At 34.0% G+C, this 22,116-nt stretch overlaps 1 long non-coding RNA gene across 20 annotated transcripts; it reads left to right on the plus strand.

Annotated features, from left to right (window-relative positions):
- Positions 1-8,084: 8,084 nt before the first annotated feature.
- On the plus strand, positions 8,085-20,405 carry LOC111373685. 20 transcript variants are annotated; one of them, XR_002699000.1, is made up of 11 exons: positions 8,085-8,153; positions 10,133-10,693; positions 10,929-11,083; positions 11,803-12,059; positions 12,566-12,724; positions 12,816-13,391; positions 18,126-18,190; positions 18,469-18,571; positions 19,576-19,680; positions 19,763-19,926; positions 20,039-20,405. It is a non-coding gene; the product is annotated as an uncharacterized LOC111373685 (long non-coding RNA). The 20 variants fall into 20 exon arrangements; XR_002699009.1 differs by having other exon boundaries at positions 8,106-8,153; positions 10,627-10,693; XR_002699002.1 differs by lacking the exon at positions 8,085-8,153 and adding an exon at positions 12,377-12,473 and having other exon boundaries at positions 9,833-10,693.
- The last annotated feature ends 1,711 nt before the right edge of the window (positions 20,406-22,116 follow it).

The raw sequence follows: 22,116 nt of genomic DNA on the forward strand, positions 1-22,116 counted from the left end.
GTGTAAAGATGACAATTCACAACTTTGATTTGGAAATTTTTAATGGAAAGGGTGACTTTGCTATTTGGCAACAAAAAATGAAGGACATTTTAGTCCAACAAAAGGTTTCAAATGCCATTGAAGACAAATTTTCAACTGATTTTTCACAAGAACAAAGAGAAGAAGCCGATGAGCTTGCTTATACCTCAATCATTTTACACTTGTTTGACATCGTTTTAAGAAAGGTGGGTAAACTGAAAACCACTAAAGAACTTTGGAAAAAATTAGAAAACTTGTATTTGCTTAAGTTACACCGAATAAACTTTACTTGCTTGAACGTTTTTTCAGTTTCAAAATGGATCTTTCAAAGGATCTTGATGACAATTTAGACGTGTTTAACAAATTGGTGTAAGATATAGTTAATTGTGATGAGACTGTATCCGAAACTTATAAGGATATAATTTTGCTCAATGTAATTCTTGATTCGTATAAGGAAGTTAAGAACGCCATTAAGTATGGTAGAGACACGTTAACACCTGAAATTGTCATAGATTTCCTTAGAAGTAAAGAAATGGAAATTATGGCTGAAAAACATAATAAGAGGAACGGTGAGGTACATATAATGCGGGGTAGAACTCAATTTAGGCAAAATAGTCATGATGGATATCAAACTAGTGGCGAGTCAAGTGGTAATGGATGGAAAAAGAAGAGCAAAGGTATGTCTAGATCAAAATCTAGGACTATGGCAAGAAAATGCTGTGGTTGTGGAAACACAAGGCATTTCATAAAAGATTCTCATAAGGAGAAGGGTAAGCTAAAGGTTAAAGAGAGAGATGAGGTCAATATGTTAATGTCTACTTTCGATATAAATGGAGGTGAGGTCTATATGATTACAAGTCCTGTTGCATACACTGCTGAATTAAATCTAACTGCTAATTCCCGCATGCATGAGTGGATACTTGACTTTGGTGCATCTTTTCATGTGACGTCTGAAAAGAATTGATTTTATAAGTTGCATGAATCTAATGTTGGGTATGTTTTGCTGTGTGATAACTTTCCCTATACTATTGCTGGAATTGGTGACATAAACGTAAAATTTGACACAGGTTTAGTATATACGTTAAAGAACATTAGATATATTCCTGAGTTGTCTAGGAATTTGATTTTAGTAGGGAAACTTAAAAATGATGACTTTACTGGTAAAATTGGAAATTGTATGCTAAAAATGATCAAGGGTGCTTCAGTTTTCATCAAGGGAATTAAGAAAAACGATATATATATTACTACTGGGAAAGTGATTAGAGGTTTGAGCCCCTCTATCTCCTCTGCCAAGATTGATCACACACATGTGGCATAATAGACTTGCTCACGTAGGGGTCAAGGGACTTAAGCTACTTAACGAAAAATTTGCTTTTAGTAATGACTGTGTGTCAGATTTGCCATTTTGTGATCATTGTGTGCTTGGTAAGCATCATAAAATTTCTTTCTCCACGAGTGTTAATAGCGCTAAAGGCATGCTCGAATATGTGCACTCTGATCTATGGGGTCATGCTAGTAATCCCACATCGGGTGGGAATAGGTATTTTCTGTCTATTATCGATGACTACACTAGGAAAGTGTGGGTCTATCTTTTGAAGAATAAATCTGAGACCTTTAATAGTTTTAACAATTGGAAGAAACAAGTAGAAAACCAAACTGACAATAAAATCAAATTTTTAAGGACAGATAACAGCATAGAATTCTGCAATAAGGAATTTGATAGTATGTGTAAAGAAAGTGGCATAACTAGACATAAGACCATTCCTTACACTTCTCAGCAAAATGGGATAGCTGAAAGGATGAATGGGACCATACTTGATAAAGTGCGTTGCATGATGATTAGTTCTGGTGTTCCTGAGTCATTTTAGGGTGAGGCTGTTATGACCGCTTGTTATTTGATTAATCTGACTCCTTCTGCTGCATTGAATGGTGACACTCCGCATGAGAGATGGTCGGGTAAACTGAGTGATTACTCAATGTTTAGAACTTTTGGCTGTACAGCTTTTTCTCATCAAAGTGAGGGTAAGCTGGAACCTAGAGTTAGGAAGTGTATCTTTCTAGGATACCCTAAGGGTTTTAAGGGTCATAGGTTATGGGATAGAAGCCAAAAAGGGTTAAGATCATTATAAGTAGAGATGTCACATTTAACGAAAATGAGATGCCGTATATTAAAGGGAAAACTGAACCTGAGAGTGAAGCTGAACCAGGTGAAGAGAGAGACCAGTTTAAGGTGGAGTTAGGAAAACTCAGTCCACCTGCCCCTACTGTTTCAAATGAGGTGGAGACTCAAGCTCAGGAACCCGAGGTGGAGAATAGCAACGAAATAGTGACAGAAGAGCACTATGAGGAAGAAAATCATTTAGCTAACTATAACTTAGTTAGGGATAGAGAGAGGAGACAAACGAGAGAACTTAGAAGGTTCGATTTTGAATCTAAATTAGCTTTTGCCCAGGCTAGTTATGAAGAACTAGCTGATAAAGAGCCAAAGACCTTTGAAGAGGCAATAGGCAGTGATCAATCTAATGAATGGCTTAAGGCAATAAAATAAGAGATGAGTTCTCTATAAAATAATCATACTTGGGAGCTAGTACTTAGGCCTAAGAACAAATCAATTGTTGATTGCAAATGGGTCTTTAAGTTTACTGACAGTTCGGAATCCCTAAAGTTTAAAACTAGGTTAGTAGCTAAAGGCTATACATAGAAGGAGGGCGTTAATTATAATAAAATTTTCTTTCATGTTGTTAAGTACACCACTATTAGGGTCATGCTTGCATTGGTTGCACATTTTGACTGGGAACTTGAACAATTTGACGTAAAAATTACTTTTTTACATGGTGAGCTTGATGAACAAATTTTCATGAATCAACCAAAAGGTTTTAAGGATAAGTCAAAACCTGGTTATGTGTGTTTTTTGAGAAGATCCTTGTATGGGTTAAAATAATCTCCTAAACAATGGTACAAGAGGTTTGATTCTTTTGTACTCACTATAGAGTTCCAAAAAAGTAAATTTGATCACTACTTGTATTTTCAACATAATGAGACTGATGATAATTATCTATTTTTGTTGCTCTATGTGGATGACATGCTTTTGATTGGATCATCCTCTAAGTGGATAAATAACATAAAAGCAAAACTAAGTAGTGAATTTGACATGAAAGACCTAGGTACGGCTAAAAAAATCTTAGGTATTGAAATCGAAAGAGATAGGTCAAATTCTGTTTTATTTTTGCATCAGTCTCCATACATATCCAAAGTATTGAAAAAATTTAATATGAGTAATTGCAAACCTGTCATGTTGCCTCTTGCTAATCATTTTGTTTTATCGAAGGAACAATCCCCTTGCAATAAACATGAAGTAGAATACATTAATAGAGTGCCTTACTCTAATATGATTGGTTCCATAATGTATTTGATGGTTTGCACTAGACCGGATTTAGGTTTTGATGTTAGTACTCTCAGTAGATATATGGTTAATCCGGGCCCTGAACATTGGGAAGCGCTAAAGTGGCTATTAAAGTACTTGAAGGATACACGTGACGTAGGTTTAAAGTTTAGTGCTAATAAAGAAGGTATAAAATTAAAGAGTTTTGTAGATGCTAACTACGCGGGTGATATGGATGGTAGGAAATCTACTTCGTCTTACGTGTTTACCTTATCTAATTCATGTATTAATTGGAAATCACAGTTACAACATATTGTTGCACTATCCACTACAGAATTAGAATATATTGCTACCACTGAAACTATTAAAGAAGCTCTATGGCTTAAAGGCCTTCTTCATGAACTATGTGTCTTGAATGATTATGTGGTAGTGTATTCTGATAGTCAGTCATCTATACATTTATGTAAGAACCCCATTTTTCACGAGCGCACTAAACACATTGATGTTAGACTCCACTTCTTTAGAGATGTAGTATTTTAAGAGGTGGTAAGACTTGAAAAGGTCCACACCCACTACAACTCCTCTGATATGGGGACGAAGGTATTGTCACTGGCAAAGTTTAGAAGTTACAAGGAACTTCTAAACATTGGTACAGGTAAATGATTTCTAATTTTATCGGTTTTTTATTAGAGGTGTCACTAATGGGAGCCATTTTTCTTTTATAGGTTATTTGACACCAAGGTGGAGGTTGTTAGGCAATTTGTTGTCAAACGATCCTTCAGGCTATGATGTAACCCCGGTTCTATTATCAATCGGCATTGACCATATGATTGATTAGTATATCGACACAAATATTGAGACAACCCAATCCACATTCCTATGGACCGTTAGAAGCAACATATTATTAATAGTGTTGCTCACGGCTCATTCCATTTCCTTGGAGGGCTATGGTATTAATTTGAAGCCCATTATTTTTGAGTCGAGCCTTGTATGGTCCACTAAATAACCCTAACCTAACTTACCTTTTTTGGTCACTTGCTTGGCTTATATTCTTGGCCTTTCTCTCGGCCTCCATATGAAGAACGCCCAATCTCTCTCTGTGATTTTATCCTCTCGATTTCTCCTCTTCTATGTGATCTTTGTGGTTCTTTTCTAGTGGGCATATTATTGTTCTTCATCTTGTCCAACTAATAGCAATCGAAAGTGGGAACTTGGTGGTGGTGGTTTGGAGTTGTCTCAACCCGTTGATGGTGTCGACTTATTAGGTGAAACTGAGCCTAATTTGAACTTGGTGTTTGTTGGAATTAGGCACTACAAAGGTTATCCTTTTACATAACTCAAAAGAAAACTAATAAACTTTTGGCAACTAAATCCCTCATCCCCTTTACTATAAAAGAGTGAATCCACTTTTTACTATTCATTTGTATCCGGCCGTGTTCACACTTAACCAGTTTGTTTGAGGTTTGGTTGTTTTTGTACTTAAACGGTTTGCATTGAAAGAAAATAACAGGTGTATTTGGTTTCAATTTTCTTCGAATTGTGGGACGAATTAATGGGTGTTGTCGGTATTTTTTTTTGTATAAACTTTTATGTAATGTGTGGGAACGAAAACCTAGGTGTATTAACGTGGTCGGAAAGGCAGGAATATATTAGTCAGCTTCGTTGTGTTTGATGTGGACGCTATTTATTTATTAAAAAGGTTGAACCCCAACCTTAAGGGTCCCCCACCGCCCCTGCGCTGGAGTATCGTGAGGGAGGTAAATTGCAGGTTATGCCTCCAAGGGTACAAGGTGGAAGGCTATTTGTACACTTGCACTTACCCAAGAGCCAAATCCATATTTCAGGATTCGAACGCTTGACGCGGTAGCCTCAAGCAAAGTTGAATTTCTCCACCCTCCCCTTTTACCACTTGGAGATGTACCCTGGGGGCGAGCCCTATTTATTTATTGCTTTGTTGTCAAGTGGTACAAGTTACTATTTTGAATAGATCTGTGGTAAAGAGAAATGATTTCCTACAATAATAAAAGAATGAATGTCGCGAGCACTATTCATTCAGGACTTTGTGTTTCTCTATTTTACTCTTGAATATCTCATAACTGTTCACTTCACTCTTGAAATCACTACTGATGATCTTCCTATGCGTGTGTGGTACTATTGTTTTGCCTAATTCAAAGTTTTACGTCCAAAAAAAAAAAATAGTTGACGTCATATCAAATAATATTTTTTTTAAGAAAATGATGTAAATTATATTAAGAAAATTATCGCAAAAAAATAATAAACATTAATAAAATAATTGATTTTTTTAAAAAAAAAAGACGAGTTATATGCATTTTTTAACACACACATTTAATGTACGTTAATTATTTTCGATCTTCATTTAGATATGATATATTTCTCGAAATTAGTTTCGAGGGAATATAGAAGATTTATGCAACCCACAATTGTACAATCGTCGATAGATTTTTAAAATTAACTTGCTATCGAAATTCTTAATTTGTTTAAATGATATCTCTTTTGACATTAAAAAAAATTTAAATGTTTATTAGGAAATTTTTTAAATGACATCATAATAATTTCTTTTATATATAATTTTTTTCAGATGTTAAAATAATCAAGATGAAAAATTAGTTTATCTCAATTTTGTGTTGCTACAATTGAAATGTATTTTTTGGGATATGATAAATGTTTTCTTGATGAATGGATTAAAAACTCAAATTATTGGAGCTCATAATTTATATATGAAACATTATTTTAGTATGAGTAGTTATTTTACATATAAAGGAGGTATTTGATGATAACTTTATTAAATATAATTAAATCGTCTAATAAACCGAATTTTTTTTATTGTTCAGTATTCAATCGATTTAATGAAAGGTTTTTTATTTACGTGTAATATTATTTTATGAAAAATTCTGCGATTGAAAATAAAAGAGAAAAATAAAAAAATAAAAAATAAAAATGGAGCCAAACACTAACTGAGCCACAAAATAATATTTTGTCACTTAAATGGGATTTAGATTTTTATTTAATCACCAAATTTTGATATATTTGAATTTAATCCTCCAAAATTTATATACATCTAAAATATTCAATAACGCCATATAAACTAATTGACATCTTTTTGACTGAGTATTAAATTTTTTCAACATTGTGTTAAGTTTACTTTGATTTATCGTAACTGCTTTTAGGAAATAAACAATATACATGATTCAACATACTTCTTGTCACGTTATAAGGGTAAAATAGATTTATATAAAAAAATATATCAATCACCCAGAAAAAATGAAAAAAATAATTTATTGCGGAGCAATTGTGCTCCTGGCACCTTGGGTGCATGGCGCACAATTGCGACCCAGGAGCATGCTCTTGGATGCAGGAGCAATTGTGCTTCATGATGCATGGAGTATGTGCAACAAAAAATATATATTAAATAATGTTTTGTGTCAATTTTTTTTTTCATTGGGTGATTGATATATTTTTTTATAAATTTTTTTTATTTTCTTGAAGCTCATTTCAAGAACTATATCTAGGGGTATCAAAAAGGCTCGACTCATGCTCCGAGCCTCATTTTGAGGACACGGGCTGAGTTCGAGCTGGCCCGCGAGTCTTTAATTAAAAAGAAAAAAAGCATAAAAGGCAACTAGAAGCGGGGAAAAAAAGGAGCTTGCTCGGCTCGGCTCGAAAAAGTCTAGCTGAAAGCTCGGGTCGAGCCAAAATTTTTTGGTCGAGCAAAAGCTCGGTTCGGCTCAGACTCGTAGACCATTTTAATCCAGTTGAGCTCGAACCAAAAGTTTTAGGCTCGGGCTCGACTCATTAACATCTCTAATTATATTATAGACATATCAAATGATTTAAATGAATATCGAAAATAGTTAAAAGTATATCATACGTGTGTGTTAAAAAATCGTATAACTCATCTTTTTTATTAAAAAAAAAATTATTTTATTAATGCTTATTATTTTTTCACGATAATTTTCTCAATATAATTTACATCATTTTCTTAAAAAAAAATTATGTGTATAACATCAATTATTTTTCTTTTTGGATGTAAATATTCCTAATAAAATTATTATCACTTTATAATTTATATAGGTTATAAATTGTTATACTATTTTTCCTACCTTTCTCCATTCTTTTATGCAATATCTATAAAAATATATATATACTGCTTTTTTCCATTTCTTTATGCGACATCTATAAAAAATATATATGGCATAAAAAAATTAATATATATAAACTACCATCGCAGCATTTAAAAAATATATAATATATATACTATCCAGCGCGGAGAGATGCCCAGTATCTCTCCATACAGCACGGAGAGATCATCTCGCATTTTTATTTTTTTTCCTCCTCTCTAAAAATGAATATGCCATTTATTTATCATTTGTGAAGTATTTTCATTTTCCCATTTTATTCTTCAATCCTATTTTATTACCCTTCTATCATATTGTATTAGTAATTCACAAATTGAGGTCCCAGGCAAAGACAAAAAAGGGTAATATAGATATTTAACCCATGCCACAATTGTTGACTTGGAGAGTGATATTTCAATCACCCAAAGTTATCTTCTCATATACGCTTCTTCACTTTAGTGTCTGCCATTTACCTTAGGTTATCAATAAACATTCTATATTTTTTAATAGTTCTCTCGAAATTTACTATTAATAAGAGTTTCTTTTGGCTGTTTGATTTACTTCAGGTGTTGAAAAGATTGAGAAATTACGGCCAATTAGGAGATCGGCGAATTGAGGTATGTTATGCTTATTCTTGTATTTTCAGTGTTCATATTGAGGAAAAGAACTATTATTCCACACTCGAAAATAATTTGTGTACAACCCCTTCTATATATGAGAAATTCATCCATTAATTAGGAAATAACAGCCTATCGAATCTCCCTAAAAATAGTAACTAACTAACCAGGAAATCATTTACTTAGGAGATTGGGTAACATACTTTCCAAACCCCTTGAACTGAGAATGGACTTGTTTGCTGGAAATCAACAAAAAATATCGAAATTAATGTGGAATAAAAAATGAATTTCTACACCCCACTGACAAATCCGTATTACCATACAATAAAAAAGGAGGAACAAAAGATATCGAGGAAAAAGAATTAAATTTATGATATTATTTAATACTGTAGACGTGGGTGCAAATTATTTTAGTAACATTTCCCAATCTTTACTACTCCCCCCATCCCATAAAGATGAGCTTGCTTCCATTTTTACACGGATTAAGAAAATATAATTAATATAGTTTGAAATATAAATTTTTACTTATATTTTTTTTCTAATATACCCCTACATTAAATAACCAATACTTGAAAGTAACCTATAAGTTGGGACATACAAAAAAAGAAACCAAACTATCTTTATGGGACCGAAGGAGTAAAAGCTGTCACACTATAATAAAAAAAAAAAGTCAATTCATCATATCATTATAGCAAGAGAGAGTATGTGACCCAAACTTCGTTTCACTAAACAAGTCAAGACTATTAGCAACCAGACACCAATAATGCAGCATGGAGGTGAGGCACATTCTTTAAAAAATGTATGCTATTCTTCATTGCTTCAGGCTACTTTCTTGGAGATGAAAACTCCTGTGGAAAACTTCTTGTTTTCCAATCCAGTGAGCTAATTAATATGTTTATATATTGGCATGAGTTGATGCATACACGACTATACAATTTTCAGTCTTAAACCTTTTGTTGATTTTATTCATCTCTTTTAAATCAGAATTTTTTTTTTGTTCATTGTAGTCTATCCAAATAATGATTTATAATGCCATAATGCATGATTTTACACCAGAAAGCTATAAACAGGTTTCTTACTAAGAATTCAGTGTGCATCAAAATTTTCCTTTTAATACACTTCTATTTTATCATTTATGTCAACACATGGGAGGATTATTTATCTTATAGCTAAACTTATACTTCTGGTTTGTACTATTTACAAGTCACTTAGGTTTGGATAACATTTTCACTGAAAGATTCTGATTGCATTTCGATTTATAGAACGCAATGACAACATTACGCATCAACTGTAGGAATGAAATTTGTTTTCTTTTCAGTTCTCTAATAGGTTGCTAAGCAACAATTTGTAATATAATGATAATATATAATGATGCAGAGTGTGTGTTATATATGAAGATTACATCTACATTTATCATTTTAAATAATTAATCAAATTTGTAGGTTTATTGAGAACAACGAAAAGATATTTTGACATGTTAATATTACTTAAAAAATGATAAACCCGTGCATTACACGGGTGGAAAACTAGTTCTCTTAAGAGAGAGAATCAATATATTACTATTCATTTTTGTCCAGGCATTTTCATGCTTCAATCCCTTAGTATTGTTCATTAATTGGTTCAGTACTATTCACTAAGTGCTTGTTTATTAGAAATTTTGTTAATTAATTTTTTGATCTTGAAAGATAAAGTTGGTCTACCTGTAAGAGAAAATTTAAAAATGACGACTGAAATAGTAAAATAACGATAAAAAAATTGATTTTAATTGAGTTTTAAGCGGTACCAAACATGTTCTAAAAGTGGCTTCTGCTTTCTCTCTCTCACTTCGCACGTCGAGCTTTTGGATGAGCTCCTCTCTCTACAACGAAAATCAAACTCTGAGATGAAGAAGAAAGTTACAATTATATTTATTTCGAAATTTTCTCCACCATTTTAGATCTCAGGCTATACTTTTGTTTAATTTTTTGAGAATTTTGTAGGAAAATTGGGATGGGAGGGAGCGGGGGGGATTTGGAGGCCCAAATTGAGGCATTCCTGAATGTCAAGAAGCAGAGGACGAAAGCGGGTAATGTGGCCGACACTTGGAAGGCCGTGACTGACATTCTGAAGCTATGCTTTGACGCCGGTGCGTGGAAAACCTTCAATGATCAGATTGTGCTTTTTTTTTAAAGTGTTGTGGCCAGTTGAAACATGTCTAAACAATTCCTTATATGTATATGTTTCTTCATTCATAAAGATATCTGGGTAAGCTAAAAAAGTTAACTTGTTAAAAAATAAGCAAATCTTAAAATAAATATATTTCTATCGATCAAATTTAGAAACAAGTAGAAAAGAGTTATTTTCAGTAACTTTATTTTTATTAAAAGTAAGAGAAAAACAACTCATCCCAACTTATTCATGTAACGCTGCATTTCGTCCCTAATTTTTTGCATGACAAGTATAACCCATTTCATTATCCGTATAAATCTTGTAGGTCTGATAGGGAACTTCTGGGTCCTAACAATCAATATCCCATCGAAATTTTTGATATATTTCCTGAGGTCAGTTCCCGCTATATGACCAGTTAATAACTTAGTCTGCATTCTATTGTGGGGTGAAATTTTAAAGAGAGTATTACAATCCAGTTAGCCTCCACTTCACTAGGAGATCTTTGGACATTAATATACCTTAATATGCTCCGAAAGTGTGATCGTTTTACTTTTGGGCTTGTGTGTTTACAGAATTATCCTATCTCTGAACATTTGCTCCGACATAAATTGCGTATTGTTTGTACAGATTTCAATTTCTGGATTCGTATGGGTTCTCAGTTTTCTGATATGCATGTCAGTAATGGAGGAGCAGAGAGCAAGTGGTACCAGTTTCGGATCCTTAATCAGTCCTATGTTGAAGGTCCTAGATGAAATGTATAGTGCCCAAGATGAACGCATAAAGTGAGCAATGAAATTTATCTTACCTCTTTATTAATAATTTTCCATTTGAATGTGCAAGGAGATGTGCAATCATGCTAATGTCAAAAAAGAATGGACAGATGAAGAACTTAAGAAACTATATAAAACTAATGAGAGGCAGTTAAATTTTGTTTTCACTATTCTTTTATGTTCAGGGCAAAATATCTTCCTTAAGGGCCAGCAAGGTAGATCCTTCTTTTCCCGTGGTTTGAATTTTTTAGTCAATTAGGAGTTAAACTTCTTAAATTTCACTTGAAAGATAAGTATAGCCTCATGGAATATCGGTTTACTTTGCCTCTCAGAGTCGCCTTTTTACATTATCCATAAATATGAAGCTACAATTATATGAATTTGATGTATGGAATGAAATCAATTTACTAATCTTTCTTTTTGTTCCTTGTTGAGTGTGCTCGATCAATTCATGGCTACATCTTTTTTGATTTAGTTGTGATATATGCTTTCATTAGAATGAACTTAATGTTAGAACAAGTTAAGTCTTTCTTGTGAAATTAATCCTTTCGTTGTTCCTTGTATAAAACAAAATTCCCCTTCCCAGTTTTATACTTTTGGTTAGAATTCGAAATGTCAATGTACCATAAGTACTCTTTTTTTAATTTACAATGATGGAAAGAAAAATTCATATTGGACAACAATATAGTCTCACTATTTTCTGTTTTTGATTTATTTTACTTTGCAAACAGCGCAAAACTTATCGACATCTACCATACCCGCCATAACATAAGGATGTCAAGTGGTCTCAGTGATCCTGCTGTTACAACAGGGATATTTAATCTTATTTATGAGACTACCAAAATAAGGATGTCCAATTTTATTCCTGAAACTACTTGAATGAAGCCATTAGATTCAGAAGGCCTTGATGATAACCTTGTTAATGATTGTGCTGCAAACCTTAGTGATGATGGCTTATTGGGAAAAAAATGCACCTGCCATGAATAAGGTAAGAATCTTACCCATCTCTTGAGGAAGTTCCTCATACCCATGTTCGGATGGGTGTTTCCCGAATTTTATTTTTCACCATATAAATTATCGTATTTGGGAAAGATAAATCTCTACCTTTAAAACTAGATCATAGACCTTGAAAACCTGTCATTTAAGATTTTTGCTAGAACTATTTATACACACAATCACTGGAGTTGCTAAAGGGTCCTAATATTGAATTTGTAAGGGGTCCTGTACCATGACTTATCCAACATGAAAATTCATTAGAAGCTAAATTAATGGAGGTGTCATCAGATTTTATTTACACTCGTGCAGGTCAAACATGCCTAACGGACAGCCTAAATGGCTACTTTGTTTCATCCCAAACTATCCTTTGTTTAACTTCATGCTCACAATTGCCATTTAGATCTTCGTCAGTTAATCATAACTTTATCTTCAAATTATATTTAACTAATATTTTCTTCTTTCTTAACATTTTCTTTTGCATTTTGTTAACTGTTATAGGTATCATATCGACCTTTTGAGCTGACTAACACATTGAAGTTATCTTTAATACCCACAAGAGACAATGAGAAGCTATTTTACAATTTGTGTTGTGGGAGCCGCCATCTGTGGATCTTTATATTGCATTTCATTCATTATTCTGCAAGTCCCTCATTAATGGTAAGTTATTTAAGTCATTAATCTTTAATCATCAAACTACTTTTTTTTGCTTACTATTTACCTTATGAAATTTATTGAAAATCTATTTTAGTTCTTTCCATGCTGTCTTCAAAGTGTGGGGACTCCATTTGATGTTTTTGAAGAGAACTCACAGCATAGACAGGCTCCACCACTTGTTCAGCTCCTGGGACACCCAAGTTCCTTCCACAGAGAAAAAACTGTGACATTTATATTTTGTTATCAAACAATGGCTGTGATTATAAATTACTCATAAAAGTTATTTTAACATGAACAAAATTTTAAGGTCTTTGGAAGCGGACAAATCTGACTGATTTCAGGGTTCTTACTCAATGCCTAGCGCTTAGTAAAGTTAATGATCAGTATCTGATTAATCTTTTCCTGAAGATCTATGCAAAGATAATGTGCTCAATGAAATTGTAAGTCATGTTAAATATTATTAGATTTTTCCTTGATAGTTTTCAAAGTTTGATTTTTATCATCCGTCCCTTGCATTTTTGTGATTTTCAAGCTAGGTGGGTTAAATTTTCTCTTAGTCATTGAACAAAGTCTGCCTATCCCAGTGGTATCTAAGGTTACAGCCATACTACTTTGTATGGATGTGTCACATGGCTCACCTTGCAAGTCTGATATCCCATCCATTGTTGCGGTAAAATGTTACCAATCTCTTGTCTTGTTGATTTGTTATGCTCTTTCTAATTATTAAAACCTTCTTCTGTCCTTTTATTTTAAACAGTTTGTTAGCTTGAGGCAATGGCCATCAATCCCTCGTAACAAATAATGTGTTCGTACTCAATCCCTAATATTGAAATGATTGTGATGTAGGACGAATTAAAAAATAGAAAGAAGAAGTAAGAAAGAGGGGAGAACCGGAGAGAATGGGGGGAGAAATCGGAGAAGAAGCAGAAATTCATGGGGGAGAGGGGGAGGGAGAGGAAGGAGAAGCTATAGGCAACAAATCACAAAAATATTCTTCAATTCATCAAAACTAATGAAATTACATCGCAATTAGGTTTAAATAGTAAAGACTAAAACCCTAAATAGAATGGACTTGGGCCAACACAAACCCAATTACATAAATAAAATTTAAAACATAAATAAAGTCCAACTAAAAATAAATAAAAAATAGATGTCCTCATCGACTCTCCCGGGGTGGGAGAAAAATTCGGCCCTGTCGAGTTGATAGCCAGTATAGGCTGCAGTCAATCTGATACTCCAAATGCTTTAAGTCAAGCCACGAGGGACGATCTTTATGACAAACCAAGTAACGAAATTTCATGATTGATAGTGCTGAAAACTGTAGCTTATTCCCAAGACTATGATCTGACCACGGGGGGCAATCTTTCCTTTTAACCAAGGACTGATACTGGATTTCAAATAACCAATACTCATGCACTTCATCTTCAAGATTTTCACATGATTGTATATAATGAGGAGCATAAGAAACACGCCGATCTACCCAACAAACAAGGAAGTACTGAATTTTGTCATCATTGGTCAATACAACACATTTATCTAAAATAACATTAATTTTATCTTTGTGTACTGTGATAAATGGTATTGAAGTAGAAATATCAACATAGTCAAGTTGGGGGTCCATAAAGCTAAGTAGAAATAGATCATCAAAGGAAGTAACATGGTGTTTGTAAGTAATGAAGTCCTCAATATTTAAAGTAGAGTGTTAGCCAAAATATAATGAAAGGGCAATGACATGTGCATTTGAACCAACATGCTTTAAAATTTTTAAAGGACCAGCACTACAAGTTTGCAATATAACATAATCCCCAATATTACATTCAAAATATCGTTTATGCGAATCAGCTTGAAGTTTATATAATGCATTACTTGCGTCATGTTGTTTATTGATCTCAATATGCAAGTCATGAAGGTGACGTGCAAATTCTTTAGCTAACATCGACATACTAGTATATGGGAACATGGAAATAAGGTCTGACAACCGCCTACACTTATAACTATGAACAACTTCAAATGGATTTAGACCTAGAGACTGATTTGCAGAATTGTTATATGCAATTTGAACAATTGGAAGGATCAAATTCCAAATTCCTAGAGTTTCCTTGCAAAGAGCATGATTACACAAATCATCAATACCTTTGGGTGAGATAAGAGTAGGACACACAACATTTGACTGAGAGGTATCAGAAATAAGTGGTACAGTACCTAGACTCATAGAAAAAGTCTGAATACTATCTAAGGGGGTGTCCTCACTATTATCCAAGTCATCAAATTCTTCAAGTTTAGGTTCATAAATTTGATTTTCTAATCGCTCATCTCTCATATTCTTTTGTTCTTTAATGAATAAGGCTCGGTTAGAACATTCAGAAGAGATGTGGCCAAAGTCCTTATAGTTGAAACATTGCAAATGAGAAGAAGTTATTGAAGTTTCAAAATCTCGACCTTTATTGTCCAACAGAGGAGGAGCATTAAATGGGGGAGGACCTAGAAAGGACTTCACAGGAGAAGGTGGTGTTGATGAGACGAAAGAGGGAATGTTACTACGCCTTCGATACGAAGGTCTTGGGATATCATGACCTTTACACTTATTTTCCCAAAAGGGAGGGACATTAGATGAGGAAGGCTTTATGATAGACTTATGACGCGATGGTGATGATGAGATGGGTGAACGGTGACTACGCTTTCCATATGTAGCACTAATAAGTAACTCGTAGTCTCGAGCTAAAGAGTAAGCCTGATCAAGAGTAGTGACACATCGAAAAAAGAGCTCATGCCTAAGTTCATCTCTTAGACCTTGTATAAACCTATTCAAAGTTAAGGCTTCATCCTCAATGACATGACGCTTCATTTGAAACTCCTCAAATTGAGCAATATACTCAGTCACTAACTGATTCCCTTGTTTAAGGGCATTCCATTGAGTAAGAACTTCAAAATCTAAGCAACCATCAAAAGTAGGAGTGTCTAATTTAGTGTATCTAAAAGAACTCTCCTTATGATCGTATTGAAAATACTTTTGGTCACTTTGTCCACGATAATATTGTCTATTATGAGACGTTTCAGAATTAGTGTCAGTCAAATGAGGGGTTCACTTAAAATTGCTCAACTTAGCATTTAGGTTCTTTCTCTCCTCATGAGTAGCAGTTATATCTAATTGAACATTCGATAGGCTAGTGGCAAGTTGCGCTAATTGTTTAGTGAGTGCATCAAATTGGGATGGATCCATGGTCAATGTATTGGAAATAGAGACGACAAGATGATCACTACGCAACTACATGCAATGTAATATCAGTTAAATGACGTGCAATGATGAGATCAATGAACAATAAATGCAAGCAATGAAAATAATAAATTAAGCATTTTTTTCAGGGTTAAGTAAATTCAATTATGGTAAGCTAATACTGCTGATCTATGTAAAATAACAAAGCAATGGTACAAATGATTAATCAAAAGGTCTATGCACGTGAGGCAATCGAGGAACGACAGGATCAAGTGAGGGTTTGAAGCTAAAATTATCCAAGTAGCAGCAATACAGAGGGTTAATTGATGCAATTGTAAATGAAGCAGTAGTGTAAACTAAAGATAGATAAGAGCAGTGGCTCCCTGTAGTTCGGTTATGACTCCCCGTACTCTGATTGATCTGAATTGCACAATAAATTGCCTTTGACTCCTCGAAGTTCGTGTAAACATCTGCTCCTTGAAATTAAGTCTCCAGTTGAGCTGGGTGATTGTGGCTGCAGTGATTTAGAACGAGGCTAATGGCGGTGAAAATAGTTGCAGTGAAGTAGAAGGTGGCTTCGCAAGATGCAATCGAGCTGACTAGTGTTGCACTTTAGAGTCCAGTCCAGATTTGAGGTACAAATTGCTATCGAAATACTTTTCCACTTTCAAAATCCCCAAAAAGGCCAAGCCAATCATTAAACTGATGCAATGGAAGTCACTGTCTTCTCAGCAAATTGCAACGGTAGTTGCTGTACCCAAAAAGAAAAGGAACGGTTCGAGTTTGCTGGGTTATGGCTCTGCTTTGCTGGTGAGGAGAACGACTGGAAGATAGTGCAAAAGTGGTGGCAGTTGAGTGTCGGCAACGGCGTTGGTTGGGGAAGATTTGCGGAAGACGGTGAGGGAGGATAGATAGAGGAAGTGAAACCGACAAGAGAAAGCCGATTGGACTTAGGGCATGAACGAACAAGTCGGGTCGGATTTAGGTCAGTGTACCAGTTTAGGAGTTATACGGGCTGTTTAATTTTGTTGGTAATTGACGTCGAGAGGGATTGAATCAAGGTGGAGGGAAAGCCGGCTACGAGTTAAGGCTTTAGTGAAGAGGATGGTATTTGGGCCGGATCTAGTGGGGTTGTGGTTGGGCTAGATTTGTTTATAATGGGCTATTGATGTACTAGGAATGGGCCAGACTTGTTGTGTTAAAGCTGGGCCTGTTTATGTACAGCTTCAGGTAATGGGTTGGGGAATTTCATTATGAGTTGGTTAGTTAGGGATCTTGTTGTGAGTTCAATGGTTTGGAATATAGGGGCCGAGTGGGGTATTGGACTTTGTAGGAATTGGGAAGGTGGGCTAAGGCTTTGGATTGATGGGGTTGGATTGTTGTTGGTTTACAAGGGGTGTAAATCTGTAGCGAATATTGAACAACAGCACAGGAACTGAACATGCAGCAAATCTGAAATTCTTTTTTTTTTTTTTTATGAAGCTGAAAATACTAAAATTGAATTTTCGGGTGTGAATAGTACCCCATGAACGGTAACACGGTTTTTTTTTCTCAACTAAGTTTGAAAATTGAAGAAGAAAAATTGCTGCCTTTACCAAAAATTCTTTTAGTTTGTGCTGTTCCAACAGATTTTGGGAAGAAAATAGAAAGAATTTTGGATTAAGAAGGAAAATTTACCCAAGTTTAGGCTCCGATACCAAATTTGATGCAGGACGAATTAAAAAATAAAAAGAAGAAGCAAGAAAGAGGGGAGAATCGGAGAGAATGGAGGGAGAAACCGGAGAAGAAGCAGAAATTCATGGGGGAGAGAGGGAGGGAGAAGAAGGAGAAGCCAAAGGCAACAAACCACCAAAATATTCTTCAATTTATCAAAACTAATGAAATTATATCGCAATTAGGTTTAAATAGTAAAGACTAAAACTCTAAATAGAATGGACTTGGGCCAACACAAGCCCAATTACATAAATAAAATTTAAAATATAAATAAAGTCCAACTAAAAATAAATAAAAAGTAGATGTCCTCTTCAGATTGCTTCTTATGTATCAAACACTGAGGATGCAGGCATAATCAGATGAGTTTATTGTCTTCTGTTGGCATAATTAAAGCAATTCGACAGCCATTTTTTGTAGTATAAATTCTGTAATGACACACTTGTAAGGTGACTAATTGGATCATGATCTAAACTGTAGGGAGCTTTTGATTGATTTCTATGTCACTTCACGAAAAAAGAAACCGATGAAATTATAATTTTCAGGTAAATTGTTGTATTATAGCTTGTAAAATGCATTGTTTTCCTCTTGTAAATTTGAATTTTCCTCTACAATATTTACTGTTCCCTACTTGTTTAAAATTTGGATTGATCATTACATCTCTATGAAACTTTATTTCTTTTATACAAAAAAATCCCCATTTCTTTTACAGTGATCATATTGTTATACAAATTGCTTCTAAAATTGTTGCCTTTCAGTTTATGACTGGTTTCAGTCTTCCCTGCTCCATTCCCATGACTTCAAAGTTAACATTTCTTTGTAGAATCTGAACAAAGAGTCTGCAGAGTCAAGGTGGAAGCCTGGTTTGCAGACTTGGGTGAATAGAGGAGGTCAGGGAAACTATTCATCATGATACTTATCTTGTGGTAAACCTATAATTAATGCCTTTGTAGGAGAGTAGTGTTAAACAGAATTATATGCCTTTCAGATCAAAAGTCGAGTTTTTTATGTTTGATCCAGTTATTTTCACATCCAACACAACTTTTCACTAATGTCTGCTGGAATAAATATCAAACCTTGACTATTTCAAAAATTAATTAATGCAACATTATTTTTATATTCTTTTTTAGAAAGTGTTTATAAACGATTTAAAATTGTATATATATAAGAATGAGTGACGGATAAGTGGGTTGTACATGTAAGTCCCTCGAAATGTATAAATAAAAAGTTACTTGAGTGATTGTAAACTTGAGTCGAACATAGTCTTAGGTTTTTAATACTGTATGTAGGCTGGATCTAAGTGGATTCAAAAGTTTGCTTCTTTCCTTCTTTTATTTAGCTGTGGATAATCAACTAACCAAGCTATTGTAGGTTAAGCCATGATAATTGATTCAGAAGTTTTTTAATATATATGAAGATGATCAATCATACATGGTGGATAACGTGTTGAATTACCAGCCTAATATATATGCAAAGATGGAGACTGGATTAAAGTATATGTTATGCTTCCCTACTTGCATTATGCTATTTCTTGTGAAATGTAGGACGGACGGACGTACTTCTAAATGTGCTGTTTTATCGATATACCAATTGATATAGTTACTATGCTAAGTGTGTGACTTATTGGTTTTTTAGGGTAAGCATTAAAAAATAACCATATGATAATATGAACTAATAACCAGCTCATATCTTTATAAGCATTATATCCAATCTCATTTTTCCTCTTTGAATCGAGGATATAATTTTTTTTTCTTTGATCTATATTTACTATGGCTTTCATTTACTATTACTTTATTCATTTTGATCTTCTAGAGTTATATTTCAACTTAGCAACTTCTATTTTTTCTTCTGTTTCCATTTTTTCTACTACATCACAATCTTGTTCCATGCAATAGAAATCTAAAATCTGACAAACAAATACTTTTTCTAGGTACAATGATGGTGATCCTATATTCGAAAATGATCAATCTTACATGTTGAATAATGTGTTCAATTACCATCATGATAAATATACAAAGATAGAAGCTGGACTAAAGTATATCCTGGTACACTTCCCTGCTTACATTATACTGTAAAATATATGACACTAGTACTTGCTAACTATAATGTTTTACAAGGCATGCACTCAGATGTTGTAGTATTGAGTAAGCCTAGAATGTGGCGCAAGGCATTACAGATTGTCAATAAAGAAGTTTTAAGAGCTTTCTGGAAAGGAAATCTGGTTACAATTGCTTGACTTCCTTATTCTTCAGTCAACTTCTATGTGCACGAACGTTACAAAGTGAGTTTTTAAGAAATGAAAATTACAGCTTTGTTCTGTATAAACCATATTTAGTATACTATTTTACTGATGTCATATTCTTTGCCGATTTTAAAATCTATCGCTGCACTAGATGGTCGTCGGGGAAATGCAAGTGCAGATATCCTTCTGAGCTTTTATGGGTGGTCGTTTGTCAAGAATAAATGCTACTTTGACCACCTATCCACTAAATCTTGTGAAGATACAGCTTGCTGCAAAGGTAATATAGTAATACTTCATGTAGAACTACCAAAAAAGAAAAGATTAACATAAATGAGGACAACATCCGCAGCTTATTTCCAATAAATTTGGATGGGGACATAACAGTTTAAACAGAAATAGAGTTGTACCCGATGAAGCTACTACAGAAATGAAGGTTTCTTTGGTCTAGTATGTATCTTGCTTTGGTTCCTTGTATGACTAGATATGTTTATCTCAATACAGAAATTTTTCTCTTGCTCCATTTGTCTTATATTTTAGTTTACTTTTTTATTTTTAATCTCTTAGATGCTCTACGTGTTTCAGGGTGTTCGACTTAGTATAGCCATAACTTTCTATTTTATGAGATCTTGAAGAACTTATTGGCATTCTTAAAGGCGAGTATGTAGCCATTGATGTAATTTGTGTTCCCCAGTCATTTCTTCGTCCTTTGTCTTCTTCACAATGACTTGTGGCTTCTCTATTAGGCCAAATGATTCTACTGTTACGATCAGCCTTGCTTGCTGCAATCTTTCTAGGATTGCTTCATGAACATGTAGTTTATTTTATTGCTAGAAAGACATTTACCATTTCTACTGGGTGAGTGGTGCATTTTTGAAGATATTTTGAAGGGGTGGCTCAGTTATTATTATTAACATTTAATATATCATGCCTTTTATTATAGGTAAATACTTTCTTTGTTTGGAGCTGTTAAAATTCAATCTGTACAACACGTTTAAGATAACATGTTTTTGATACTAATGCTTAGAATTTACTATTTAGAATCATTGCGACTTGAATACCAGTGTAGTAATTTCTGGCATTCTATATGTCTCTCTACTATTTTTATCTTAATTCCATTTCATTTTGCTAACCTTATTCGACGTAGATAATTCCCATCAATCTTTATCATTCAGCACGCTAACATTACCTTCAAAATAATACAGTCTGTGCATTGCACGGCCAAAGACTAGTGTTTAGGATAAGAATTGATTTATTTAGTTCCAGAGAAATAAATAACAATATATAGAGAACTAGCTTACTCCATATATTAATTGAAATGTCTCAATACACGACAATCATGAAAAAATTATGAACATCTCCAAACGAATCAAAATTCGAAAATGAAATTGCTCAACCAGTACAGACCAATTTGATTCTTTCCTTTACCATTATTTATTCAAGCTCATCTTCAATTCAAACCATAACTAATAAAAAGAAAACCCGATGAAAGAATTAAAAAACCCTTTTGACTATCACCATATTGGAATGCTAATTCACAAATCCAGTATAAGAAAGCTAACTTTCATCTAGGAATTACATACAAAAACAGAACACAAAAAATAGAAATAAAAATTGATAATCAAGGTTTGTGTAATTTGCACCGTGGAGACAATAGGTGCCTGGGATTGGGGACGGTAGCTAGGAAGCAGAGTTGGGATACTGAAGATGGTCCTTGTAGAGCTTGCAATACAGCAACGGTGGCAAGTATGTTGCTGTAGGCGTTTACAGTTGATTTTACTTCTCTTTCTTGATTTCTCTCAATAGTAACATTAAAGCCAATAACTTCGTTGTTGAAGAAGCTATCGATGTACAAATTTCGAATCTTCGAAGTTTTACTGGATTGGAGACAATGAGAAGGTAAAGAGGAAGACAACACTAATTTAATTTCAAAATGGATGATAGGGGCTTTACAGTGAAGTTGAAGGAGAAATGACGGGTGAGATGAGGGAGATTTGGTGGTTATTGAGTCCCTGTTTGATGCCCATTACCTGAAAATGAAAATGGGGGGAATAATATTTTTTTTAAAAATGAGTGATTGAAAAAGAAAGAAAAATTTTCGATTTACGTGACCAAATCCGTTTTCCCTCCTTCGAGTCTAAGATGCTGGCCACCACTGTTTCTATGAGAATTACGTCCAAGAACTCGTTGAGTTTACCTATTGTTTATATATCTAGATATTTGTTATCGATT

The sequence above is a fragment of the Olea europaea genome, unplaced genomic scaffold (assembly GCF_002742605.1).
Source record: "Olea europaea var. sylvestris unplaced genomic scaffold, O_europaea_v1 scaffold1152, whole genome shotgun sequence".
In the NCBI taxonomy this organism is placed as follows: domain Eukaryota; kingdom Viridiplantae; phylum Streptophyta; class Magnoliopsida; order Lamiales; family Oleaceae; genus Olea; species Olea europaea.